This window comes from Zootermopsis nevadensis, unplaced genomic scaffold (genome assembly GCF_977971745.1).
Source record: "Zootermopsis nevadensis isolate Lab colony 2312 unplaced genomic scaffold, Znev_1.0 Znev_ptg000011l, whole genome shotgun sequence".
NCBI lineage: Eukaryota > Metazoa > Arthropoda > Insecta > Blattodea > Termopsidae > Zootermopsis > Zootermopsis nevadensis.
The window spans coordinates 13,898,415-13,909,309 of NW_028259143.1; the positions used below are offsets into that span (position 1 = coordinate 13,898,415).

Genomic DNA, 10,895 nt, shown 5'->3' on the forward strand with positions numbered 1-10,895 from the left:
TTATGGGTGTATTAAACGACGCACGTTTAATGATGAGGCGCATTAGCTACCGGGGGTTTCCAAATTAATCTGTTGATTTTGTGTGGTTGTAGTAGTCCATGTATTTTCATTTATTCGTGGTTTATTTAACGACGCATTTTAAGTAGCTCAGAGTAGCACAGGAGCATTACATCCATTGATAAATCCTATTTTATTATTTGGAAGCACAAAACTAGCTTCATTTTGATTTACTTTTGACTAACACGGATGCTACCAGATGTCTCAAAAGTAAAGTGCTGTTCAATATCAGAAACGTTTTTGTGGTAATGTAATTTACCGCATTCGACCGGCGGCTGAATAAAGCACGTGGTTTGGTGGATAAAAATAAATGATGTATGTAAATGTGCCCCATTGACAAGTTTTTGTACACACGAATGTTTTTAAAGCACTAGACTGACTACCAACTGCCGACAATTGGTTTTCACCTCAAGCGTGAACTGTACATGCAAAATCGAGAAATTAGGCTGTCAGGAGGCCGTGACCTCTGGAGTGATGTCAGAGCCTTGAACCTGAGGCAGCTGCTGGTCCTACAGAGGGAGGACTTCGAAGTTTTACCCCCACGGCCTCCTTCACTGTTCTGAGGTATTTGCGGACATTGGATCGATTTTTTTTAGATTATGGTGCCACAGATTTTCAATAATCTCACAGGCGGCTTCGAATGGCGGATGATAAGTTTGTTATGAATTGTGAATGGGACAGGGTGGATGTGCAAATGGTTTTTAGGAACTGCTAAGGAATTTACCTTCGACAAGGTGCGGATTGGCTCGTACGAGATTCGAACTGAAAATCGCTTGGATAACTTCGCCCCGTAGTCCACACAAAACCAGGATCACGATCGACTATAACCGCCAGATACGGAGTGTTTCGAAAAAGCATTCACTTACAGCCGACAAGGGGTGATTCCCGGACTTGTGTGTTGGGCGTGGGTCTAACAATTCCAGGCCGTGAGAATAAGAAATTGTTCCGACGTTTTGTGCGTGTCCTCTGACTGGGACGAAATATTTGCAACGAAATAAGCTGGACTAAGCGCACTCAAAGATAAAAGACAAATGACTTGTTCTTATGCTCATTTGCTCTGTAACGCGATGCATGCAAAATAAGCATATGTCTATGTTGGCTAATATATGATAGGTGGGTATTATATTTTTCATATATGCCTACAATTTGTACTTGACAATTCTATAGTTGTATTTTGTGGCTTATATTAATCCACAGTTTGTTCCAGAATCTATTTTTTTAGCAATTTTAATAAAGAATATTGTAAATTCTATGCCGAATTCCGCTGGGCTGACACAAATCTAATTGCTCCTTAAAAAGGCTTTCATTGCACTCTGTTCACGCCAGATTTAATGAAGAAATGTTGGCTGATTTGGTTACTGGATCAGAGGGACAGGTCCGTATGCAGCTCGTAAAAGTAATGGGTAAAATAAATTTCACTGCCTCATTTCATTCGTGATCTTAAAATGTGTGTTCTATACAGCGTTCTTCCACGCAGGCGAAACCTGTTCAACTAAAATCAATACTATTGTGCGGTAGCGGATGCACTCTATGGAGTAGTCTTGGTACTATGAGCGTTGGTGGTCATGGAGGAGAGCGGGGTTCATACTCGTTGAGCCATCTCTCGGGGCAATGAAGAAGTTCAACCGGTTTTGGTAGCTCTATCAATAAAGTGAATTAGCATTACGATCTACTTTACTCCCAGTTTACGAAATTTGACATTTTAGGCTCCCAGATTCCTGTGGCCGTGTAATCAGTGCAAGTTATGCCTAGAATTAGGATGTGTAATCTTGAAACGGTATTTATAGATAGAATGTGCACGCTGATACTCCAGAGACCAAAGCGACTTGTGCTCCTAAATGTCATACAAGGGGATGGTCCAGTTGGTCAGGTCAAAAGGCACTTGTAAGGCTGTGAATGATTTGATAAATCGCACACCCGATATTTATGTTAAATTTGAACCAAGAAGCATAAGACACAGATCAACGTAACAAGACAAGCTTGGTATTGATGTTTCTAATTTCTGTGACAGTTATCGTGCACAGATTTGTAGATAGTTTTATCAGATGCGTTTTGTGAGCTGTTTGATTTCTGATATATTTATGAGCTTGTGTGTGTGCGTCAGACATTTCTGAAGTCTTTCACATTCTTACCAGCACCTGGCCCACAGACTTCTTTGGAAATACTGCAGTGCTGGTGTCATGTGTGTGAATTTGAACTTCACATTCCAAATTTGGACGCATTTTGTGCACCCTTGTACAGTGTATTGGCAGCTCATATTTGCAAAACAAAAGTTCCCAGTGTACATTTTGTTTTCCTTATATTCATTCGCTCTTAGGGTTTTATATAGGTTGGTAATGTCTCCCATGTTTTAATGTTTTTAGTTTCTCCATGAATGTTGTTCTTGACAATAGTTTTTCTAAAAAACATTGAATAACATTTTTATCTAGTTTCCACAAACTTCAAATGGTCTTCCACCGTCACTGCAATTCTGTTTATGAAAATTCCAGTTTGTGAGTGATTTTGGTACAGTTCACCTCTTCTTCAGTTCATGTTGAGGTCAACCATTGTTGTGTTTAAAAGAATGGTAAAGACCTTTCTTTTTCTTATATTCACAATTTTTTAATATTTTTATTTGCATTATGCAATGCCAGAGCGTGTTTATTTGATTTTGTGTATTCAAATAACTTGTGTCTTTGATGTCAGCACAGGAATAATTAGTCTGTAGTTCCATGATGATGCTGTAAGCGTAAGTGAAATATTTATTAGTGTTGTGAATTTAGATCTTGCGTTTCAAAGATAATCATTATTTTATATTACGGTCATTAAATAGGACTAATTGTTTATATTTATACACAATCAAGCTGACTCCAGAGAGATGTTGGCAGAACACTGAGCTAGGTTTTGATACTTGTATGATAAAATAGAAAGTAAAAATTGCTTGCATCATCACAACCTCAAATCCTACATAGAACGAAAGTTGACTGGTAATATGACAAATGCGGAGGGGTGCGTTGTTAAACTGTGGGCTAAATTAAGCATGTCGTTCGTAACCGAAAGTGATGAATATTTTGAGCCTTTTGGGTTGTTTGGGATCTCCTACAAGAACATGCATTCAGAGCCCGAAGTTTCAGTCATGTAGTGTAAGTAGCAGCGATGATTTGTTACCTTGAGAATGTTGGAATAAAAAATGTTCCCCCACATCAGAATATTGTTACTAATTGTTTCAGTACACATACTCGTGTTTTGTGGTACCAAGTTAAAATGTTCTCTCTTCCTGGTCTTTTCGAAGTGTGCATTTGCCAGTAGTGAGTGACCAGCCCAATGCCTCCGCACAATTTCTAATCAGTCCTTATTTTTGTCTGCTAGAGCCATCTAGTAGGAATCAGGAGATATGTGGCCAGCGAGTTTTGCTTACGAAACATCTTGTTCATGCTTTTTCGTGTCCTAAATCTAAGGCATGGGACCGCCGGCTTTAATTCCCCTCCGAAGGAAGTGTGCTATGGATTTTTATCACCCTTTAAATATCCACCGACCTTGGCCGGGTTTGAACCCGCGTACCTTGAGTCCAGTAGCGACCACATTAACCACTAGTGCACTGAGGGCGACAAGTTCATTCAAATATTACTTTGCCAAAATAACAACAGAAAATTTTATGAACATGTTTTTTATTTAATATAATTCATATTTAATTAGAAACTATTTAACAATTTAAGTGTTTAATAAAATCTAAAGAATTTAACTATTTAATAAGTATTTTACAAAAAATTAATAATTGAACTATTTAACAAACACTAAACAATTTAACTATTTAAAAAGAACTATTTTACAAAAAATTAATAATTGAACTATTTAAGAAACACTAAACAATTTAACTATTTAAAAAGAACTATTTTACAAAAAATTAATAATTGAACTATTTAACAAACACTAAACAATTTAACTATTTAAAAACAACTATTTTACAAAAAATTAATAATTCAACTATTTAACAAACACTAAACAATTTAACTATTTAAAAAGAACTATTTTACAAAAAATTAATAATTGATCTATTTAAGAAACACTAAACAATTTAACTATTTAAAAAGAACTATTTTATAAAAAAAATAATAATTGAACTAATTAAACAATTTAACTATTTAAAACAACTATTTAACTTCATGGAAAATATTTTTTATTTCTTGCATTTGGCAGGCAGTCCAAATATTTATGACCTACTATTATTCTCTCCGTTTACGCTTATCACGTTCTTCACCTCGTCGATCCCGATCATCCTTGGGACGCTTGCTCGCACGTTTAGCCTGTGTCAAGAACTGGTCCAAGCCAAAAGGATCCTCCTCTTCCTTTTCAAACTGAACAGGTCCACTTCTTGTAGCAGTACGATCCGTGCCACTAAATTCTTTATCAGGCACAAACCTATTGGTCTTAATAAACTTGTCAAGATCATCTCCATACACGTCCTTGTCCAAGTTCCGACTAGGGTGGTAGATATGTGCGCCAAGACTGCCACCTTCACGCCATGGTTTATCATACACGTTATATGACTCTTCATCCCCATAACCAGAATCCATACCCTTTGTAGTGTTGAACAAACGCTGATCAAATTGAATCTCCCCACCAGATATGTTTTTGGCTGGCAAACCAAGTGCAATTTGTTCACTGATGTCTCGTTCTCGGTCACGCTGCAGCTTTGACCTCTTATCGGGAGCAGCTCTAGCAATGTTGCGTTCACGCTGACGATCCTTGTGACGCTCATAACGCAACTGATCACGCACCCTAATTTCGTCATCCTTATCAGCAGCTGCCTGAGTTCTGATGCCTGCCCGTTCCTCACGGGCCTTTTGCGCAAGTTGTCGCAAATGTTCTTCCTTCTTCTCCTTCTCTTTCAGTGCCAGCTTTTTGTCCAGCTGAGCTCGCATCTCCACAGCTTCACGTGCCTTTCTGTCAGAAATATACATGGCCTCCGCCAGTTTGGCAAAGTTCTCATTAATATGAACCTGTTGCAAGCCACGTCCATCTGCAGCAAGTCGTTTGTCCAGTGGGATGGTATATCCCTTAGCATTCTTCCAGTTGGAAATGCATGGTGGAGTCCTCCATTCCTTCTGCTCCTTAACAGTTACCTTCCTCGTTGGAGAGTGCATTACTGGAGCAGGTGGTGAGGGAGGTCCACGAGGTATCTTCTTATTGATCTTGAACTTTGGTGGTTCTATGGGATCCTTCTGAGCCTCCAACATTCGAATAACCCGTTGCTTAGCACCTGAATTGAAGGCAGTCCCCTGCTGAGACGGTGTGTAACGAATGTATTGTGCAGGACCTGCTCTTTCTGCACACCTAACTGGCATAGCGGCTGCTATCTTTGTATGTGTAAGACGTTCCAAGGCAAGACGAGTCTTCTCGGTAGCGTCTCGCACATCATCTTCTGATGGTCTTTCCAGGCTTGGATCATCCTCAGCCACCACTTCAGCTGGAAGAAGGTCTGTTAGTTTCCAATAGATAATCTTGTCCTCTGTGTGTCCATGACGTGCCAGGATATCATACTTTACCTTTCCCTGTGTATCCAACTGAACTGCAAGGGCGTTCGATGTGCTTTCTTTTCCCTCTCTACCCATATTCAGCGGATATTGGGCCCCAGGAATTTCTGGAAATAGATAGATAGCTAGAAAATTATTCTTTGAAGTCCAGCAAATTTAAAATGTCTTCCTCTTCCTAGCACAATTCGCTAAAGACTGGCGGAAACCGGTTGGCAACTGCTATTTACACCCATACAACGCGTGACGTCACGTATTGCACAACAGTGAGAAAAGGCGCTCAATTCGGTTCATTCAGGCGTGCATAAGAAATGAAAAATGAACCTTATGGCCTGCCAATCGAGACTGTTGCACGTCTGCGTCACAGGTGTGCTTTACGAATTCCAATCTTTCTCGCGCAGGTTTTCGTATTTTATAAGAACGACTGCGTTTCGTATTTACACATTATTTGTAGTTAAAGAAATACAAATTTTAATTACTCCAAGTTATAATTTGGTTACATTCCATCCTAAATATACGAAGTCAATAATTAATATTAAATACTTTCTGTGTAAAAGGAAATAAATTTAAAGGTAATGAAAAGAGGCCTGAAGTAAATTTTGTAATTTAATTTGCCCTTGTTTAAAATTATCGTCGTGTTTTATTATACTTGTTTAATTTTAAAGACGATTCTTGAGGGGCCCGGGCACTGTTGTACCCATCGCCCCTGGGCGAGGAAAAGTGTTTCCTTGCTTCGAATCCCGATTATTCATTTTGACTAATGAGAGAACGCAAGAAGGTCAGAACTCTGGGGAAAAGTGTCCTGGGTTCGATTTCCTTCAAGGGCGGTTCCTGTAGCTCGGAAACTAAGCGAGACAGAAGAAGGGCGCCAGAATCAGAATTTTTTGCTTCGAAGAGGAGATTACGGAAAGGAAGGCCTCGACACTGAGTTCGAGTCCCGACAGGATGGTTTCTGTTGACGGGAACGCAATCGCGATAAAAGAATGACGTCAATGAAAAGTTCTTTAGTTTCGGAGAGGAAATTTTGGGGTCTAAGGTCACAGACACGGATACACAGTCCTCGGTTCGAGTCTCTATTAGGTCGTTGGTTTCTGGTGTAATTGTTACTGGCGTCTTAAACGACGCACGTTTAATGATGAGGCGCATTAGCTACCGGGTGTTTCCAAATTAATCTGTTGATTTTGTGTGGTTGTAGTAGTCCATGTATTTTTATTTATTCGTGGTTTATTTAACGACGCATTTTAAGTAGCTCAGAGTAGCACACGATCATTAAATCCTATTTTATTATTTGGAAGCACAAAACTAGCTTCATTTTGAATTACTTTTGACTAACACGGATGCTACCAGATGTCTCAAAAGTAAAGTGCTGTTCAATATCAGAAACGTTTTTGTGGTAATGTAATTTACCGCATTCGACCGGCGGCTGAATAAAGCACGTGGTTTGGTGGATAAAAATAAACGATGTATGTAAATGTGCCCCATTGACAAGTTCTTGTACACACGAATGTTTTTAAAGCACTAGACTGACTACCAACTGCCGACAATTGGTTTTCAGCTCAAGCGTGAACTGTACATGCAAAATCGAGAAATTAGGCTGTCAGGAGGCCGTGATCTCTGGAGTGATGTCAGAGCCTTGAAGCTTTTAGGCCAGCTACTGTTAGAAGGCGTTCACCATGACTGAGAAGATGGTGTTTCATTCTTGTTCCTTCAACACTCTATCAACTGATAATGTTGCGTATCCATTAATTAAATATGACAGGATGGTTATGAATGATAAATCGCGAGAGTACATTCTGTGCTTGCTTTAAAGTAACTGAGAAGAACCAGGAAACTGGGAATAGCTGATACCAACATGTTAGTTTAATGCGATTGGATAAAGCCGATATTTTGGGCGTGTTTTAAGGGGGGGCAGGAATTGGATCGATTTTTTTTAGATTATGGTGCCACAGATTTTCAATAATCTCACAGGCGGCTTCGAATGGCGGATGCTAAGTTTGTTATGGATTGTGAATGGGACAGGGCGAATGTGCAAATGGATCTTAGGAACTGCTGAGGAATTTGCCTTCGACAAGGTGCGGATTGGCTCGTACGAGATTCGAACTGAAAATCGCTTGGATAACTTCGCTCCGTAGTCCACACAAAACCAGGATCACGATCGACTATAACCGCCAGATACGGAGTGTTTCGAAAAAGCATTCACTTACAGCCGACAAGGGGTGATTCCCGGACTTGTGTGTTGGGCGTGGGTCTAACAATTCCAGGCCGTGAGAATAAGAAATTGTTCCGACGTTTTGTGCGTGTCCTCTGACTGGGACGAAATATTTGCAACGAAATAAGCTGGACTAAGCGTAATCAAAAATAAAAGACAAATGACTTGTTCTTATGCTCATTTGCTCTGTAACGCGATGCATGCAAAATAAGCATATGTCTATGTTGGCTAATATGATAGGTGGGTATTATATTTTTCATATATGCCTACAATTTGTACTTGACAATTTTATAGTTGTATTTTGTGGCTTATATTAATCCACAGTTTGTTCCAGAATCTATTTTTTTAGCAATTTTAATAAAGAATATTGTAAATTCTATGCCGAATTCCGCTGGGCTGACACAAATCTAATTGCTCCTTAAAAAGGCTTTCATTGCACTCTGTTCACGCCAGATTTAATGAAGAAATGTTGGCTGATTTGGTTACTGGATCAGAGGGACAGGTCCGTATGCAGCTCGTAAAAGTAATGGGTAAAATAAATTTCACTGCCTCATTTCAATTGTGATCTTAAAATCTGTGTTCTATACAGCGTTCTTTCACGCAGGCGAAATCTGTCCAACTAAAATCAATATTATTGTGCGGTAGCGGATGCACTCTATGGAGTACTCTTGGTACTATGAGCAAAGGAGCGTTCTTGCTCTTTGTGCCATCTCTCGGGGCAATAAAGAAGTTCAGCCGGTTTTGGTAGCTCTATCAATAAAGTGAATTAGCATTACGATCTACTTTACTCCCAGTTTCCGAAATTTGACATTTTAGGCTCCCAGATTCCTGTGGCCGTGTAATCAGTGCAAGTTATGCCTAGAGTTAGGATGTGTAATCTTGAAACGGTATTTATGGATAGAATGTGCACGCTGATACTCCAGAGGCCAAAGCGACTTGTGCTCCTAAATGTCATACAAGGGGATGGTCCAGTTGGTCAGGTCAAAAGGCACTTGTAAGGCTGTGAAAGATTTGATAAATCGCACACCCGATATTTATGTTAAATTTGAACCAAGAAGCATAAAAGACAGATCAACGTAACAAGACAAGCTTGGTATTGATGCTTCTAATTTCCCGGACAGTTATCGTGCACAGATTTGTAGATAGTTTTATCAGATGCGTTTTGTGAGCTCTGTTTGATTTCTGATATATTTATGAGCTTGTGTGTGTGCGTCAGACATTTCTGAAGTCTTTCACATTCTTACCAGCACCTGGCCCACAGACGTCTTTGGAAATACTGCAGTGCTGGTTTCATGTGTGTGAATTTGAACTGCACATTCCAATTTTGGACACATTTTGTGCACCCTTGTATAGTGTATTGGCAGCTCATATTTACCCATCAAACTACGTATATCTCAGCCCTCGTGGCTAATGTCCGCCAACACCTCAAAACAGTGAAGGAAGCCTTGGGGGTAAAAACTTGCGTCGTTAAATAAACCACGAATAAATAAAAAATCATGGAAACCAACGACCTAATAGAGACTGGAACCGAGGACTGTGTATCCGTGTCTGTGACCTTAGACCCCAAAATTTCCTCTCCGAAACTAAAGAACTTTTCATTGACGTCATTCTTTTATCGCAGTTGCGTTCCAATGAACAGAAACCATCCTGTCGGGACTCGAACTCAGTGTCGAGTCCTTCGTTTCCGTAATCTCCTATTCGAAGCAAAAGATTCTGATCCTTGCGCCCTTCTTCTGTCTCGCTTAGTTTCCGAGCTACAGGAACCGCCCTTGAAGGAAATCGAACCCAGGACACTTTTCCCCAGAGTTCTGACCTTCCTGTGATCTCTCATTGGTCAAAATGAATAATCGGGATTCGAAGGAAGGAAACAACAGTGCCCGGGCCCCTCAAAAATCGTCTTTAAAATTAAACAAGTTTCTCCGTGGCATCCCAACAATTACTCCATTCACACACAGAAGAAGGCAATGGCAAACCACATCTGGATCATCTGCCAAGAACGTATATGAACAGGTCCCAGTCCGAGAAAAGGATGGAAGGATCCTGTTCATATGGACCTGTCGTCAGACAGAACACTAATAATAATAAAAAATAAAATACGACGATAATTTTAAACAAGGGCAAATTAAATTACAAAATTTACTTCAAGCCTCTTTTCATCACTTTTAAATTTATTTCCTTTTACACAGAAAGTATTTAATATTAATTATTGACTTCGTATATTTAGGATGGAATGTAACCAAATTATAACTTGTAGTAATTAAAATTTGTATTTCTTTAACTACAAATAATGTGTAAATACGAAACGCAGTCGTTCTTATAAAATACGAAAACCTGCGCGAGAAAGATTGGAATTCGTAAAGCACACCTGTGACGCACACGTCCAACAGTCTCGGATGGCAGGCCATAAGGTTCATTTTTCATTTCTTATGCACGCCTGAATGAACCGAATTGAGCGCCTTTTCTCACTGTTGTGCAATACGTGACGTCACGCGTTGTATGGGTATAAATAGCAGTTGCCAACCGCCAACTGCAGTGAGAAATGGGACGAGGACTGCAGTGAGAAATGGGACGAGGACTGCAGTGAGGACTGGAACGAGGAGTGCAGTGAGAAATGGGACGAGGACTGCAGTGAGAAATGGGACGAGGACTGCAGTGAGAAATGGGACGAGCACTGCAGTGAGAACTGGGACGAGGACTGCAGTGAGGACTGGAACGAGGACTGCAGTGAGAAATGGGAGGAGGACTGCATTGAGGTCTGGGACGAGGACTGCAGTGAGGACTGGGACGAGGACTGCAGTGAGAAATGGGACGAGCACTGCAGTGAGAACTGGGACTAGCACTGCAGTGAGGAATGGTAGAAACACTGTAGTGGGGTCTAGGACGAGGACTGCAGTGAGAACTGTGGTGAGCACTGCAATGAGAACTGTGTTATTATTATATTGTTGTATACAAAGTGTTATTTTATATAGAATTTATTGGAAAGTGTTGTTATTAATGTTTTCTAAAGTACACAACACTGTAACAACTGTGGTACATAATATGACATCAGTACTGCAGTATAAGGCAGACATCAGAAAAAGAATATGAGTCCAGCTAGGACATTATCAGAAATGTACTTA

The 10,895-nt window shown here is 40.0% G+C and overlaps 1 protein-coding gene, 1 long non-coding RNA gene and 1 pseudogene across 2 annotated transcripts in view; 1 reads left to right on the top strand and 2 right to left on the bottom strand.

The window, feature by feature from the left end:
• The window catches only part of LOC147874125 (uncharacterized), a 43,831-nt gene that overhangs the window by 14,120 nt on the left and 18,816 nt on the right, over nucleotides 1-10,895 (top strand). The gene's annotated exons all lie outside the window — the stretch shown is intronic.
• The window catches only part of LOC110837201 (mariner Mos1 transposase), a 157,305-nt gene that overhangs the window by 5,020 nt on the left and 141,390 nt on the right, over nucleotides 1-10,895 (bottom strand). The window lies entirely within an intron of this gene.
• Nucleotides 4,191-5,762, bottom strand: LOC147874127 (puff-specific protein Bx42 pseudogene; annotated as a pseudogene).